The sequence below is a fragment of the Malaclemys terrapin genome, chromosome 13 (genome assembly GCF_027887155.1).
Source record: "Malaclemys terrapin pileata isolate rMalTer1 chromosome 13, rMalTer1.hap1, whole genome shotgun sequence".
Lineage (NCBI taxonomy): Eukaryota > Metazoa > Chordata > Testudines > Emydidae > Malaclemys > Malaclemys terrapin.
In genome coordinates, this window is record NC_071517.1 from 2,244,092 (window position 1) to 2,260,599 (window position 16,508).

Sequence of the window (16,508 nt, forward strand, 5' to 3'; positions counted from 1 at the left end):
GAACTTGTTAAACCGTTAGCTTCAATCATCACTTCATAACCCCCCTCTGCCCTCCTGTTTTCTCAGTGTGAGATGTGGACATGATTTAATTATCATCCTCACAAGTAATGTGGTAGTAATACCCTAAGTTACTGCCATGTGGAGCTAACACAGGGGTAGGCAACCTATGGCACAGGTGCCGAAGGTGGCACGTGAGCTGATTTTCAGTGGCACTCTCACTTCCCGGGTCCTGGCCACCGGTCTGGGGGGCTCTGTATTTTAATTTAATTTCAAAATGTTTATGAAGCTTCATTTAAAAACTTATTAACTTTACATACAACAATAGTTTAGTTATATATTATAGACTTCTAGAAAGAGATCTTCTAAAAACATTAAAATGTATGACTGGCACGCGAAACCTTAAATCAGAGTGAATAAATGAAGACTCGGCACAGCACTTCTGAAAGGTTGCCGACCCCCGAGCTAACACCTATTGGATGATCTTATATTAACCAGTAAAACTCAAGTCCTTAGTGTGCTTAAAGAAATGCAAATCCACCTGAAAGTCATGCAGTCACTTAGCTATGCATCCGAAGAAGTGAGGTTTTTACTCACGAAAGCTTATGCCCAAATAAATCTGTTAGTCTTTAAGGTGCCACCAGACTCTTTGTTGTTTTTGTAGATACAGACTAACACGGCTACCCCCTGATACTTGGCAGTCACTTACTGGCTCTATTGTCATGTAAGACATTTGCATATCAATAACCAGTATTAGCTTATATTTAATGGATTTAAATCCTTGGTGTGGTTCTGCCAATCTACCCAATTACATGTCCTCATAAAATATACACACGGAAGGTGGCGTTATGGAACAACTACATTTTTAGGTTTTTCATTATGTTAAGCCTATGTGGGGAGCAGGGATCCTCTTTTTTAGGATTTCCTCCTTTGTGCCCTCTTCTGGTTGGTAACTGCCTTCTAAAGGATCCACATGACAGCATCTGTCTTAGGGTAGGGATGGGACTATAAAGCCCATCCTAACTGATCCTAAATTTCCCAGTGGATCCTGTCATAGCACAAAGTGGTGATCTTTGCTTCTACTCCTTTTGCTGAGAGCTGAGCACTCTGCCTTCACCGGATGTCCAACCCTGATTGGTCTGTGGAACTGGAAAAGAGGCTTGGGCTGTAACTTTGGTCTCCTAGGTAGTTTTAAAAAAAAAAAAAAAAAAAAGGACAATCGTAACTCTGGTGATGAAGTTAACTCTTAATTCTTTTTTCATTATTCCTCAAACCAATAGATTCTGTTCTGTTTGGTACAGCGACAGCATGTTACATCTGGAATAGCCAAGTGCTAATTATAATGAGCAAAACATGAAGTCTGTCATCAGCTCAATGGAATTTCTCCTTTCCTTCCCTTTTAGGCTGTGATGCAGACTTTGAAACGCTGAAATAGAGCTGCTGATCTTGATGTACTTCACTGATTCCCTCTGTCAACTACGGTCCTCTGATCTGCCATCACACTGTCTTTTACATAAAACATTAAATAAAGGGAAGCATCACTCAAGAACTTAATTTAGTGAAACTGCTGTATAAGATGGCATTTGTCGTCTTGGAATAGAGTGCTTTTGTTAGCTTTTTTGTAATATCAGAAATAAGCAATATTCTGAAGCATGGTTTGAAAATCATTTTGATTATCTGATATCTTGGATTTTACCCACCCTTTTCAATGCCTTTCATCATCCCTTTCCTCATTATTTTGTGTGTCCCTTTCTTAAGTAGAGGTCTTTGAATTTCCATACCCTAGTTTGGTTTGGTCCTAGAGTCTTGCTGGCCTTTTTCTTTTCTAGAAATCTGGGCAGAACTGTTCATTGGTAAATTTTGTTTGTAGTACAAAACCTATACACAGGCAGTGCTGCTAATGTTAAAGAAATGGGTAGAATCTAAATGATCATTGCAGCTGAAAGTTAATTTCTAATGCATATCCCCTAGCTCTTCCCTCCCTGGCTGGGTTCAATGGGGATCTCAACCCATGTAATATAAAGTAATTATTTTTGGTGACATCTTTATACTTGATCAAACTGGTGGCAAAAATCATAACTTTGAACTTACTTGGTTTTGTGGGCATAAACCTTAAACAGTGCAGAGGTCTGTCAGTAGCTTCATTTTGTAGGTTTGGCTGGCAAAGAGGAACAATGGTGGCCATCAAGCAGCTAATGCTCTGCTGTTTTACAGTATAACTAACTTAGTACAATACAACTTACATACGACAATAATTGATGCTACAGAAAATCCTAAGCCTATATTGGATAACTTAGAACTGAAGCCTACTTCCCTATGTTATACTCTTAGGTACAAAAAAATTAAATTTCCCCTGTTGAATTTCCGGGCAAGCATCCCACAGGTGATAGTTTGGTGTTTGTCTCTCACCTGGCAATGGTGTGTAGATTGGCTTTGGGTAGAGCTGTATGCTAAGATAATATGCTTGGCTCCTTATCTCAAATGTTTTGATGGCTTGTGTCCTTTACCAGGTTAACTGAACCTCTCACCCCTCCTTGTCTTTCTGAGCCCACCTCCACACAGATCTCTAGCTATCACCTATCTTGGGGGAGAATCTCCCACTCTGACTGATCTGTAGTCCCCTGTGATCAACTACGATTACCTTTTGGAAGAATTGACTTTTCATTTCCATTCGAGAGTAATGACAGTGGTAACCAGTAACTAAACAGGCAAAGCAAAAGTATGATTATTTAGACCAAAACCATTTAAGAGAAAACAGATTTTATAAAATAAATAAAAATAAACCAATCTATAAGCATACTTGCCCGCTACTAAGGCTTACCTTCCCCTCTACCTTCTTTGGGGGAAAAGTCCAATTACTAGAGACTCGCTATTTTTCAGCTTCTCTCCTGCACAGTGCTGACAATTGACCATTGTGAGCAGCTTTTTAAGATGGGCTCTTGAGAAGGGCTTTTTAACTTAGTGTTGTTTTTGATCTCTGGGCTCCTAGTCTGGCAAAACAAGGTGGGCATCTTCGATGGAGACAGGATATAGGATTCTCTAAGCTTATCTGGGGGGCTGTTGTGTTGCCTTCCTGTTTGTTCTTGCAACAGCCCCCAATTAATTAACACAATATGGGTGTATAATAAGCAGTCCACTACCCCAATATACAATAACTTCACCTCTCTCTAAGGGCACATACTATGTTCATAAAATAAAAGTTAGATTATTATCTAGCAATTCCACATCGACCGCAGCTAGGACAAATAATTAACTAAATTTCTTAATCTGAATAGGCAGGTCACTTGTGCTGGGAAGTGTTGTATTCTGTGTGTTTAGTAACTCATGCTAGTAAAGTTGTATCTTGGGATCACCCTGTGTGGCTTATTTTACTTAAATCATACAGCTGGTGTTTTTTTAACTGATCAATAACCCAAGTTTAAACTTTTCCTGAGACACGAGATGCCCACAGGAATCTGTACTTAAATATATGTCAATAGTCATGTAGATATTTGTGCACGTTACTCTGTTTGTTTCAAGGTATGGATGAGTATAGCTTCTGGTGAGGAACATGGTAAAGTTCATTAGAAGTGATCTCTGCCTTCATGACAAAAGGTCTTCCTGATAAACTGTCAACAGTATCACTTCCTGATTTAAAAACCAGAAGATGAAGTTTTTGAGACTGCCACATACTTACCATTAGCTGGCAGTTTCAGATGGAACTGGACTCAGTGAAGAGATTGCACTACCATCTCACCCCTCCAGGTCAGGGCTGATTCACATCGTAGAAAGATTGCACTGCTGTTATTGGCATTGTATCTGTTTTATGGATGAATAGAAGGCTTCAGGCTCCAAGTCTGTCAGTCCACTACGTTTGTATCCGTGCACAATTCATTATAAAGGAAGAGATGAAATCTTAACCTTTAAAAGAATGTTTTCTGAGGATTGTTTAGACAGGCAACATAAACTCTTTCCTCAAAGTCTTGAATTTCTGAAACCAGCCTGAGGGATGCGTTCAAACTCATACCTACTAGTAGTCTAGTCTTGGAAAGCTTTCAAACATGGTTTAAATAAATGTATTCCTGTTCCACACTGAGGGAAAACCTGCAGTAGTTTGAACTCTTTTTTGTAAAATCTGTTTCCTTAACATTATCTTTTTGGTAGGACAGTCGTAAGCTTTCCTCCCTTCCTGCCACAACCACATCTCAGTCTTTTTGTTGGCATTATTTCTTGAAAAATAAGAAGTGTCAGTGTAGCTTCCAATTGTATTGTATCTCATTCTGTTATCTTTTAGCACTGACCTGAAATATCGGAGTTCTTTTGGAATCACCTTGTGGATAAGTGCTTTTGCATTACCCTGTCACATTTCTGCTGCTTCAGCATTTCTCAACTCATTCAACCTTTGGACTTTCAAAAATAACTTGTTGACTTCTTTCCAAAACCTTCCCTGGATGTGTACGTTCCCTCCCTTCAGCCTAAGCCTTCTTTCATGGTGTGTTTACTCCCTCTAACTATGTCTGTACTAGGCCATTTCTTAGCTCTTCGGGTTGAGTGAGAATCACTTCAGAGAATACTCTTACTTGTTCACTGTTGATCTCTTTAGCATCTCTTGCTGGTTAGATACGATGGATTTACCTAAATTTGAAAGTAAGGTCTTCTCTCGTGGATTTATGCAGGAATGCCTCCCTGTTTGGAAACTCTTATTCTGAAAAAGAGTGTTTCCTTCTGGTTTAGTTTAGTTTAATCCAGTTATCATAATCCAAACTGGAATAAATGTCCTCACATGAAGTTATTTAAGAATAGCTATTATGCTTTAAATTCACACCGTACCTTAATCTGAATTAAGTTGTAGACAAGCCCCTAGCAATAATCATGCGGAGTGTTAACATATATGCATTTAACATTTGAATTAAATTACCGGTATATCATCCTTAATATTTGTATAGGAGCCCTCTATATTTTGGAGTACTGGATTTTTACATTAGTCCAAATAAATATAAATGTGGAACATTTTGTAACATGGTTTTGGTAAGGAATGTTATATGGTTCCTCGAACTGAGCACACTGTATAAAGAAAAATGCAGCTGCTTTACTTCATTCGCTCAGATTTGCATTGTTTTGGCAGTCATTAGTAACAAATGAGGCTGCAGTTTAATTTTTGTTATTAAAAACTGAAAGGACAGACTCCTTGCCACACCAGAACAAAGCCACTCATCAGGAGTAGTATATTTGCTATGTTTTGTTCACTTAAATCCCACTTACCAGCCACTTGGAATGAAAACTTATGACAATAAATAAAATTTTAACTTCCAAAATAGTGGGATGTTCCTGAATTCATGTGAAATTATTTTGCTTCCCCAGGCTAGAGTTTACTAACACAAGACATGAAAACTAAAGCATTAGTAAATGTTTTAGCAATTAAACCCTCTATTCTATGGGTGCTTTTCTTTCATTAAAAGCTTTCTATTAATTCAGCCCTTGAGCTCTGCCAGTGATACCAGCCTTGATTATCCTTTCACCTGTTTCCCCAGCAAACATCTTCATGCTCTCTTTCCAAGCTGTACCTATTCTTGGAGTGCCCTCCGTGCTCTGCTCTGCTAAGCCACCACTCTTTGGGTGCTATCAAATAATAAACAATGTGAGTTGTAGTCCAAGGAATAGCTTCTTTAAGACCATCACAACCACTGCACTGAATATTGTGCTGATGAGAAGTACAAAGGAGTGCAAACCCGTCAGACTATGAATAATCTCATATGGGTATATTACCTTGTGGTTTCCCTTCTGCATCCAGATTCCCTCCCTTGTAGTTGCGTGTCAATTGAATCCCAGGTATGATCAAATTGGTTAGGTTAGCGTCAGTCAGCAGGCCCTGATGCATGCACCTACAGTTCAGAGAGAACATCTATGTGAAGGTCCCTTGGCATTTGCACACCATCATGATCTGAAACTACCAATGGCTTCTTGACCTTTTATTGAGTTTCGAACCTATACTAATTTCATTGTAAAGGACTTGTTCCCAGTACAAATATATAAACAATCTGTAGATGTTTTATCTGTTTCTCAAATTCAGGTAGCAGCTTTAGGCTTTCTATCAATAATTAGATTATTGATCCCTTTTAATTATATAGTATTAAATAATCTGCACATGCCTGGGTAGGGTCTGGTGTTTTTAATACCTTTTCCATTTAGACATACGTTCAAATCTGACCCAAGGCACAACACAGCCACTAGAGGGCACATGTGAAGACCACGTGATATCACTCTGTATACAGAAGAGGCCTACATCTAGAATAGTAGAGTTGTTTGCAAGTCAGGATTATATTTCAGGACTTTTGCTATGGGGATATGCTCTGACCAGTAAGGAATTGTTACTGCATGCATGCCCTGTAACCCTGGATGCTTTTGTGCTGTGCAACTTTTGCTCAGAACCCTGACACCAGCAGCATGCTCACAGCACAAGGGCCTCACCCTGGCTTCCATCAACCTGATTACACTGCCTTTCCAGTCCCGAGTCGCCCCAAAACTGTCTCTCTGGCAGTGTCTAGTCCCTTTCACCGGGCACTCACAGAAGTTAAGTTTGCTGCCTCCAAAGAGAGAGGGTTCACATCAGCCTGTTAGGTTTGCTGAAGACTCATGCTTACTCCAATATAACAGCACTGAAATGGTTTATAGAAAAGTAAGAATACATTTATTAACAAAGAACATAGATTTGAGTGATTTCAAACAGTGAAAGAGATGCATGAGGATTACAAATGAAACAAAAATAACATGCTTTCTACTGTCTAAAACTCAATTCTAGCAAGAGATAGCTTTGCCTAACATAGTTTCTTCCTTGCATCAACTTGTTGGTATTCTCCAGCATGGCTCACTGCTCCAGCCATGACCCTATCCTCACAGAATCAAAGAGCTGGTTTCTTTGTTCCCTGAGGAGATGGATACCCTAAAGTCTTTCAGCAGGTCCTTATATCCTTAAAGTTTATCTTTGTTTTCAAAGTCAGGAAGCCCTTCTGGGGCTCAGCTTTCTGTGTCCACCAAGGAGTGGACACCGTATTAATTTTTGCAGTCTCATGTGATTTTGCAATGCAAATGATCTTTCTGTGATCTCTGATGCAAATAATAGTCCATTGTTCTTGGCCACACCTGGCTTGATTTGTGATTGGCCTGAAGAGATGTTGGCCATTCTCCTCTGGAAAAAAACTCTTTTGTCTCCTTGGTCTGGTTATATACTTCAAAACATAATATCAGGCCTGGTCTACACTGGGGGGAGAGCGGGGGGGGGAGGATCTAAATTACGCAACTTCAGCTACGTACTTAGATCTACTCGCCGCAGTGTCTTCACTGTGGTGAATCGACAGCTAACACTCCCCTGTTGACTCTGTCTGCGCCTCTCGCTCCGGTGGAATACCGGAGTCGACGGGAGAGTGCTCGGCGGTCGATTTATCGCATCTAGACTAGATGCGATAAATCAACCCCCTCTGGATCGATCACTGCCCGTCAATCCTGCGGGTAATGTAGACAAGCCCTCAGAGTATCCATAATTTCACATACAGCATTGTTACATGTATTTCAAAGTGATGATAATGACCAGCATGCTGTTAGTTTTCAAATTATATATTACAGTGGTTCTCAAACTGTGGGTTGGGACCCCAAAGTGGTCTGGGGCTGAAGCCCTTGAGCTTCAGCTTTGGCCCCCCTGCCCAGAGTGGTGGGGCTCAGGCTTTGTCACCCCCACCCAGGGCAGTGGGGCTTGGGTGGGCTCAGGCTTCGGTCCCCCCTCTGGGGGTCGTGTAGTAATTTTTATTGTCAGAAGGGGGTCATGGTGCAATGAAGTTTGAGAACCTCTGGACTACAAGATACCTTTTAAATAACATCATGACAACAGTGTGTGTGAGGTGTGTTGAGCTGGTCAGGCCAGCTGAGTTTTACTGTTCCATACCAGGGGCCCCTTGCTGTCTGGCATTGGGGTGCTCTTGGGGCCACAGGGACTGAAATAGTAGGGGTCACTGCAGATCAGTATAGAGATTCACTGGAAGAGCTGTAGGTGGCTGGCTTACATATGTGTAATGCAGTGGTCCCCAAACTGTGGGGCATGCCCCCCCAGGGGGCACAGAGGAACGTTCGGGGGGGGTGCAGTGAGGCCTGGGCCAGCCCCCATGGGGGGCGGGGAGGGAGTGCCGCCCACCCTTGCTCTGGCCCCACCCCTGGTCCCAGCTGCAGCTTGGGCCCCTACTGCAGCTCTGCTCCCAGCCCCTGCTCCCAACCGCGGTTCCTGGGGGGCACAGACAGGGTCCATTATGAGTAAGGGTGGGCATGACGAAAAAAGTTTGGGGACCATTGGCATAATGCCTTTCTAGATCCAGAACTCTGTTAATTTTCATCAGTTCACCCTCTGTTTTTTGCCACAGTAAAATATTGTACACCTTTGTAATACATTTCATTCCTTTTCTGATTGGAACACCAGACAGAGTACAGTAAAAGGAATCTAAGATGTTATATGCAAAGTTCTTTAGTCTATCTTGTGTTTAATTGTTTTCTGCTCCTAGAAGGAAACTAGGAGCAGGCCAGTGCTTTTTAACTTTTCTGCTTTATGTGAGGGGTCAGGAACCTTATGCTTTGTGCCATATGTACTCTTTGTTCATCTCCCTTAAAAATTATATGGAGATATAGATCTATATGGTCCAGAAAGTAGAAGGCTCTTTTTTAAGGGGGATACATAAAGTGGATTTTAGGAAGACTCTTCAATGTGAGTGTTTGCTTGGGACATTGAGGGAAAGGTCCAAATTCTCCTTTTAAAACAAACTGTTCTGATCAACAGACTTCATAACTAATATCACCCAAAACATTTCATCTGAGTTACGTTAAATAGCAGAAGCCTTTTGTTTCTTCGGAATTCTTGCACCCACCTGTGAATTCCAACTGCTTAGTAAAGATAGTGTGGCAATTCCTTCCTTTAGGAGTATACCAGGCTGGTTAAATATTGGTAATTGACATTTACCTCAGTCACATCATGCAGATACTACTCAGGAGGATGAGGGGAATTGAAGCAAGTCTTGTTTCAATTCCATTACCTTCTCAAAAACTCTTAAAATGCCCGTTTGTACCTTTTTCCTTTTCTCCCCCCAACCCTGTGTAGCTAAATTCAGATTGGGCCGCACTACTGGATGCAGGTTTCTTAATTAATAGTGCCCTTGGCGTAGACATTTTTGGATTCACAGATTCCATCTGGAAATAATGAATCTGGATATTGGAACAGTATAACTAGAGACTCTTGCTTTTCTTGTAAATGGGTTCGGTTAGCTGCTATGTAACAAGAGGTTTTCATACTAGATGGTGCTTAGCTCTCAAGAGTGAGTGTGTGTGTGTGTGTTTGTTTTCAGAGCACTTTGAAATATGCATTGCTACTTGCTAATAGACTAAGTTGCTATTCTAAAAATGGTTGGTTGAAGAATTGTTAACAACTCAGGCAGCTGTAAAGCGGTAGAACCTCTGTGGGCAGCTTTTGGCGTCCCCTAGTCAGTTTTTGTGCATGTAGGTTAGTGTGCAGTATAAAGCACAGTGGGTGGAGCAGTGCAGTTGCCTGCAGGGAGACTGCATTTTTTCAACTTGCCAAATTTAGAATACATAATTTCAAGGTTCACGGAGGTGCTTATAATTCAACTATACAGTCCTTTCGTAGTGTTCTGGCTGGCAGGTAGCTGTGTCCTCTCTGGCCTGAAGTGAATGAGGCATCCAGTAGTTCAATTAAAAGCACCATCAGGAATCTTTATAATTACACAGATAGACATATACCTCCATCTATAATCTGCTTTCCTAATATCTCATGTAGTCTTGTTCTGAAGATTTGAAGAACAGGGATATTTATAGCATTAACAATTCCTTGTTTAACAACCCTGTCTTCCTCCTTTTTTGCAGTTCAGGTTCACTTTTATTGGTATCTTTCTAGGCCTCTGTATTGCACTCCTCACCCCCATAGTGGGGCACATGCACTTTATGTGCTTTTACAATATGTGCAATGTTCTGGGGATGTCGAGGGTCCGTCTCCTGCAGTGCGTGGCTTGTGTTCTCAAACATGGAAACCTCCCTCCCCCTTCCCCTGGTCAGCTTGCTTTGATCTTGGTTGGTCCCACAGCTGAACTGTCCCAGCCTGCCACAATGAAAACAAGTCAAAGGGGTCATATATCGTAACCCCTTCTCCCTGGCACTGCTCACCAAAAATGCCTCATGCACCCTCTGCCAGCCATCTGATACTCCCTAGGCTGGGAACACTGCCTTAAGAAATAGATTTACAGCCTTAATTATAATGTAACCAAGTTTTACTTTTTTGTGTTTTTGCGAGTTTTCTTACGTTTTAGAAAGGTGGAGATCCAAGCTACATGAGGATTGAGATTGCTCTTCCCCTGGGTAGCTTCCCCCGCTGCTTTCTTCCCTCTGTCTGGTCAGATTGACACCGCGGGGAGTGCAGCTTAATAAGAGTTGAGGAAATTGCTTCTAATAATTAAATTTCCCTATGGTCTCCCCTAAATTATCCAAAAGCACCAGGCCTCCTTAATACCAACCTATTAATACAAGGTGAAGTTTCTAGGGTAAGCCATTTTGGGATTGTTAGAAGTAATCACCATTGCAAAATAACTTCCCACGTGGAGACTGCATAGACACAATAAATCAGTATAACAGGATCACAAAGGGTTCCCAGGAATAGAAGATGAATGGTTTTATGTGGTGTTATTCTGCCTTCAATAATAATGCAAAATTAAAGTAACAAAGGCCGAATAAAGGACAAGCTATTTATTTACAGCGGCTGTCTTTTCTACTCCTCACCCAAACGATAGCCAGGTGTTGCAGCTCTTCTGTTGTGCTTTTCTGTTTAGGGCTGGGATGGGAAATGACATGGCTTCTCTGCCCTTCCTCAATCCCTCTGATATCTAGCCCCACACACTTGTGGTTTAACTTAGTGGAGCTCTTCTTGGAACCAGAATTCCGGTCTTAAGCTGCAGGGAAATGGGTGATCAAGGCTTTAATCATGTGACTTCATGACAGATTCTGTTCCCTCTCCCCCTTAAATTTCTCCTTTTGGAGGTTTACTTTTTCATGATGAAAAAGCGGAGGAGTGCCCTGGTCTCTCTGTCATCACACATTGTGCCAGTGACTGCCATCCAAGGACGGGAACCTTGGCCAGGCTCTGAGCCCTTTCTTGCCCTACTAGGCTATTTAATAGCATTAGCAACCCAAAACAACTCCTTCCCTTAAATTGTCACCTTCAGAACTCTCTCCTATTTAACTACCCTAGGCTCCCTAAGCTCAGCATCTGGCGGGGTCGAACCACCTGGGGAACCAAAAACAGATACAAATCTTCTCTCCTAGGTGGCAGCCACAAGACTTTGTCGCACAACCGCTGAGCTGCCGCAGTTCTCACCACTCTGAGCATTACACAATGATTCATGGCAAAGGGGCTGCTTTAACTCTGAATTTCCTGACTACACCTGATTTATGCTTTGACTGTATTAAACGTTTTAAAAAATGTAATTAGGCAAATGATTTCAAAGCAGAGCATTCATTCGACTGCAAAAAATCCACAGAACTGCAGGATTGCTCTGTGCAGCCGATAAATATTCCGACAGTTCCCAGTAGGGTAGAAATTGAGGAATCCAGTGGATTGGTTTTTCCCCTCTAGTGAAACTCATCTTTGTGAGGTTGGTGTTTCACCTGCAGATGTTTTATTTATGCTTTGAAAGAATGAAATCCCTCATGAAATGTATAGAATAATAGAGGAAAGGCAGTAATGCTTGTGCTCCATCTTTACCTCATTTGCTGTGGTTGCAGCACCACTACCACCAATGTAGTGCCTTTACCTAAGGCTTATTAAGTTACTGGCTGTGCTGCTACCCACTGAAGGCTTTCGCCAGGTGTTTTCCCTGACCTGTTAATCGGATTAGTTGTTGTGTGGCTTAATCATCAATTGGTATGCTGAAAGGGAAATCTACACAAACATAAAACCCAGTCTTACTGATCTAGCACAGGAAGCTTGAGAGGAAATGACACTGAAATATTGTAGATCCAAAAGTCAGTGCCAAGCCCTGGATGTGTAATACCACAGCATTGCAGTTTTCTTGGGGCGAGGAGAAGTATTTGTATGTGATCTGTGTGGATTTGATGTATCAAATATACATTCTCTACGGGTGTGATCTCTTTTATAGATTGGTTTTTCATGACAGTGGTAAAGCTGCTAAATCAATAACTTCCTGTTACTGCCCTTTCTTATGAAAGCTGAACCTAAATATTAAGTTGTGTACATAAAACAGAGAATATAACCTACCTCCCTACCGGCCCCAAATCGAAAACCTATTGATAACATCAGTCTGAGAACATCCCTCTTCCCCTTCTCCATTCCTCTCTTCTGCAGATAAGATTTCTACAAGACTGTTAATTAAGGAGTCCTGTTCCTGAAATTATTTTTGTATGAGGCTTGGGATTCAAATGTTTATAATAAATATTGTCCAATAACTATATGCATAGGATTGTAGGGATCCATAGGACAAGACAATCATGTTATTGCCAAAATATGTGGCAGGTGGATCAATGTGTATGCATCTTTCTTTTGGCCTTTCCTACCCTGATTGTTATAAAATAAATAAACCAGCACTGTTGCAGAGGCTATTATAGGCAACATCTGGCATCCTCACATTTGTGAGGGTCTTGATGGCATGGCATGGAGATGATACTAGTCTTATCAGGAGATTGATTAATGGTGAAAGAGAGTGTCCATAAGGATTCTTTCAGGTCTTTCCTTTGCCTTTGACACCTTGGCCATGAAGTGGTCTTGATGCACTTGGAGACCCTGACTTCTAGTTTTAATTGTGTTGCCTGCTGAGCCTGAACTTGTGATCTCCAGGACCTGTCGCAAAGTCTGTTTGCTCGAGACTGTGTGTCTGGTTGGGGGGTACCTCAGGTTATTTAGAGGGTGTTTTAAATATTTTATTAGCATTGGCAAATTACATTAATGTGTATTATGTAATGAAATACGTTTTGAAATAGTGTGTGCACTGTCCTAGAGCACTGTAATCGTTGCATTGTATGAATCGAAAGTTAACTAAAATTATAACCATTAAAGCTGTTACCCGAACTGTCTCAGCCCTGTTAGCATTGTCCTTCTCTCTAAAGCTTCCAAGGTTGTGTATGTTTTATATGTTTAAATCCATTCACTTTGCAGGTGACTGACTCTGTCTCTTTCTTGTTTTGACTGGCAGCACAGCCTCTATGACTGAAGGGTAGTGGCAGATAATATGTTTGCATTTGTAAGTTATTTATGGTGTAGGGAAAACGGCCTCTGATTTCTCATATAGGATGGGGGCTCCGTATTTTGAACACTGGAAGGCTGGCTATGAATGTCTTTGTGGTTTGTCATGAGGACAGGCACTCTGTCATTTACTGGAAGCAAAGGATGACTGACGTGTGTGTAAACTGTATATAAGATAAAGTATAGATGCTTAAGACTCTATTTAAGCATATTTTTAAATTGTAAAATAGTCTTTAAATATTCAAGTTTTTATGTAAAATTTCCTAAATACTACAATAACTAACATTTTTCAAGTTAGTTGCTAAATGTTTACAAATATGTAATATTATCTTAGACACCACATACCTATATCAACCAGGCACCGTGTTAATTTTTGGAATGCTGGCAATTTTTTCTAAACAATTTTTCCTTTTCAGATGTGATTTCAGGGATCTTCTTCACAGGGTAACTGGTAATATCATCAGTCAAACCAAGGCTGTAAAAGTGTGCTCCGTGGTCTGTTTTTCTTTTTGTAAAATTGTTTCTAGCCCACTTGGTTTTTGAGATAGACTTGAAAATATGAAACAAGTAAAACAATGTAATGTTTTCTTCCTGAGTCTGCAGACAGCCTGAAACAAGTATGAGATGCTCCCTTTCAATGCAGCAACTTTGAAACCCAAAGATGCTTTATTAAATCTCTGTTTTAACTGTTTCGCTGTTACGCATGCTATAAAAACATCCAGCTAATGCATTTAGTTTATAGTCTAAAACTGCTTTCCATGCCTTCTTCAGTGCCAGAAGCAACAACTGCTCCCACTTCAGCTTTCCCCTTACAATGTCTTCAATGCAGTGTATTGTCAAATACTGGAGTCTGTGGCATATTGAAAACTAACAATTGTTGTGTAGGGGGCAGGCAACATTAAAATTTAAAGTTCACATAATAATGAGTGTAATCAATTGATAATATTCCTAATCATGCTGACTAATATTCTCATTGTTTCCTTGCACGACCCCATCAGTGAAGCTCCATCTATGCTCTTGTCTTTATACTTGGATTGTAAGGTCTTTGGGGGCAGGGACTGTCATTTGGTTCTATGCATGTACAGCACCTAGCACAATGGGGTCCTGGTTCATGACTGGGGCTCCTCGGCACTAGGATAACACAAATAATAATAATAAAATAGTCTATTGTAATTAATGTATTATTCAGTCTCTCATTTAGTTCATTGAAAAATCAAGTTTTTAATTTAAATTAAATTACTTGGGAATTTCCAGACTGCTGTATGGGAGTGCCACAGAATTAAAGAACCTTGCTGCAGAATTAGGTATAGCTTGATTTGTGGAGAATGCAAGACCTTACTTAAAACTCTGCAGGGATCTTCATCTATTACACAACTTCAGATGCTTCTGCTATCCTGAGCTGTAGCATATGAAATACAGAGTTCTAGATTGAATAGTTGATTTTTAGCTAACTATTTGGTGTGGGGAGGGGAATGATTTTCAATTTCTGCTTTAAAATGTGGTGTTAATGTTTAGATTCTGTTGAGGTTTTGGAACTTAAACAGTCTCCTGTATTTCAGTTTGCTTTGAAATGGAATCTCAAGCTAATCAGTTAGAGTAAATAAGACCAGATCAGAGATGGTGATGTACAGTTCTCAGTGTGAGTGTGTGGATATTATAGTGTGGTAATATTGCATAAATAAGCAAAACTTGTAGCTGTGATTGCATAAATAGAATCATCAAAAGACCGTCCAGATCAGGACTCCCCAAGGTTATTGCTCTTGAAGTCATTAAGGTGATCGAAAATCATATTCACACAGTAAAGTCAACTGACATCACTTTCATACTTGTTCATCAGTGCCTTTCAGCTTGGTATTTTGACAGCTCTAAGGCTACAATTGTGGCATCAGCTAGGAATGACAGATATAGCTGGATAGCATTTGCAAAGGAATGGAAATCCAGATTGTCCTGTCTGATAGCTGTGACAAGAGGCAAAGGCTTCTTGCCAAGGGCTAAAGAAAATTATTCCAACAAATATTATAAAAAAAGGAGACTGTACCAGGTGTGCCAGTGCCCAATAACAGTAATAGAAAATTATTATTACCTCTTGTAACAACTAGTGTAAGATAAGAGAGGCCAGCATGGTCTTCAGGTGCTGTAACAATCAGTGGCCCAATAACTTTAAAAAATAATTAGTGACTCTTTATTTTAAAAATAATATAAACTACTATCTAGTCAAAGAACACTTAATTCCCAGTGGGCCATGGAAGACACCTATCTACACTTAATGGACTTTCCTGTGATGGCCTCTGCTATGACTAAGCGAAATCATGCATGGACATTGACTTGCCCATGTGACTCCAAATATCATCTTGTTACCTGTAATTTTCCTCAATGAGAACAATGGGTTTCCCTTCACTTGGCAGAAGCTGTAAAAGGCCCTGGAAACATCTCCATTTTGCCTCTTTCCTGCTCAAACCTCTGGACTATGAACTTGTATTAATGGGAGCATCCTAACCAATGCTCCCATTTAGAAGCAACCAGAGACTTAGCGAGCCAGCAGTTTATTCCATCACTGCTACAAGCCTGACCCAAGAACTTTGCAATTGTTGTATGTATTTGATTCCTTTAACTAATTTTAATTCTCACCTTTCTTCCTTTCTTTTTATAAATAAACCTTCAGATTTTAGATACTAAAGGATTGGCAACAGCATGATTATTGGGTAAGATCTGAGTTATATATTGACCTGGGTGTGTGGCTGGTCCTTTGGGATCAGAAGAACCCTTTTGTTTGATGAAATTGGTTTTAAATAACCACTTATCATTAAGTTTAGTGTCTGGGTGTTGAATCCAGGACTGGAATACCTAAGGACACTGCTTTTCTGACATCTGGTTAGCCTGTGTGTTGAAACAGAAGTTTACTTTTGTTGCTGGTTTGGTATATCTTATTGGAGAACAACCACCAGTTTTGGGGTGTGTCTGCCCTATTTCTCAGCAGTTTGTCCTGAATTTGGTATTGCCAGTTGTGACCCATGGAGGCACAGTGACACTGCATCCTGAGGAAAATGGTCTTTCAGTTTGCACCCAAGGATAACCTGTTGTCAGCAATCTCTAAGCATTTATAGAGCTCCTCTCACTGGAGCTTTTATAGAAGATTTATACAGTTTTGTTCATGAAATTAACTCTGTTCCATGCAAACTGCAGCTTCTGTCACCCATTCAAAATTTGCTGTTTCTAATCTAATGGTTTGGCAAAGGAG

General features: G+C 40.5%; 1 protein-coding gene across 2 annotated transcripts in view; it reads left to right on the forward strand.

Moving 5' to 3' along the window:
- RPTOR (regulatory associated protein of MTOR complex 1) overlaps positions 1–16,508 on the forward strand; it is a 293,281-nt gene that overhangs the window by 76,136 nt on the left and 200,637 nt on the right. The gene's annotated exons all lie outside the window — the stretch shown is intronic.